This window comes from Centruroides sculpturatus, unplaced genomic scaffold (assembly GCF_000671375.1).
Source record: "Centruroides sculpturatus isolate CEXI.00-Female unplaced genomic scaffold, Cexi_2.0 scaffold1898, whole genome shotgun sequence".
NCBI classification, from domain to species: Eukaryota; Metazoa; Arthropoda; class Arachnida; order Scorpiones; family Buthidae; genus Centruroides; species Centruroides sculpturatus.
This window is the reverse complement of record NW_019386602.1, coordinates 93,375-95,096: the sequence shown is the minus strand read 5'-3', so window position 1 is coordinate 95,096 and position 1,722 is coordinate 93,375.

The window sequence follows — 1,722 nt, the reverse complement described above, 5'->3', positions numbered from 1 at the left end:
AGCTTAAAGCAATGTGCTAAATCGAGTGTCTCTGTAAAGGACTGTGCTAAATAGAGTGCCTCTGTAAAGGACTGTGCTAAATAGAGAGCTTAAAGCAATGTGCTAAATCGAGTGTCTCTGTAAAGGACTGTGCTAAATAGAGTGCCTCTGTAAAGGACTGTGCTAAATAGAGAGCTTAAAGCAATGTGCTAAATCGAGTGTCTCTGTAAAGGACTGTGCTAAATAGAGTGCCTCTGTAAAGGACTGTGCTAAATAGAGAGCTTAAAGCAATGTGCTAAATCGAGTGTCTCTGTAAAGGACTGTGCTAAATAGAGTGCCTCTGTAAAGGACTGTGCTAAATAGAGAGCTTAAAGCAATGTGCTAAATCGAGTGTCTCTGTAAAGGACTGTGCTAAATAGAGTGCCTCTGTAAAGGACTGTGCTAAATAGAGAGCTTAAAGCAATGTGCTAAATCGAGTGTCTCTGTAAAGGACTGTGCTAAATAGAGTGCCTCTGTAAAGGACTGTGCTAAATAGAGAGCTTAAAGCAATGTGCTAAATCGAGTGTCTCTGTAAAGGACTGTGCTAAATAGAGTGCCTCTGTAAAGGACTGTGCTAAATAGAGAGCTTAAAGCAATGTGCTAAATCGAGTGTCTCTGTAAAGGACTGTGCTAAATAGAGTGCCTCTGTAAAGGACTGTGCTAAATAGAGAGCTTAAAGCAATGTGCTAAATCGAGTGTCTCTGTAAAGGACTGTGCTAAATAGAGTGCCTCTGTAAAGGACTGTGCTAAATAGAGAGCTTAAAGCAATGTGCTAAATCGAGTGTCTCTGTAAAGGACTGTGCTAAATAGAGTGCCTCTGTAAAGGACTGTGCTAAATAGAGAGCTTAAAGCAATGTGCTAAATCGAGTGTCTCTGTAAAGGACTGTGCTAAATAGAGTGCCTCTGTAAAGGACTGTGCTAAATAGAGAGCTTAAAGCAATGTGCTAAATCGAGTGTCTCTGTAAAGGACTGTGCTAAATAGAGTGCCTCTGTAAAGGACTGTGCTAAATAGAGAGCTTAAAGCAATGTGCTAAATCGAGTGTCTCTGTAAAGGACTGTGCTAAATCGAGTGTCACTATATCAAGGGCAGTTTTCATCAGTTAAAAAATAAACATTTAAACGTTTATATATATATATATTCGTATTTAAAATCGGATTAAAAATAAAGTAAATATTAATAAAGTTATTTAAAACAAACTTTTACACATCTGAAATTTTATTGAAAAATATTAAATAAATATAATTCGACTTTTAGTCTTTGATGCGAAAAGTTTCTACTACTTGAATTTTCGAGTTTTGTAAATCAATTTAAATCATTTCTAATCAGTAGAATTACAGACGAGTAACTTCCACCAATTCCCTTCACGTTAAATAAAATTCAAATTAAAATTCTTCAAGAGTTAATTCATTAAGTTGTAACGGATCATAAATTTTATTTTATCGAATTACAAATAAAAATAAAAATTTATTCCTCTTTTCTCCATCTTCTGTTTACTTATGATTTTATTAATTCACTTGTAATATTTTTTAAACCTGTAAACGACGGCCACCGAAGAAAATGTTAAAAAATGGCCGTTGTTTAAAGGTGGGGTCGTTATCGAAGGTTCCATTATATATATATATATATATATATATATATACAGTAAAACCTGTGTAAACCGGACTGGCACGGTACCGAATATGTTTTCTGGTTTCCGTTTTAAA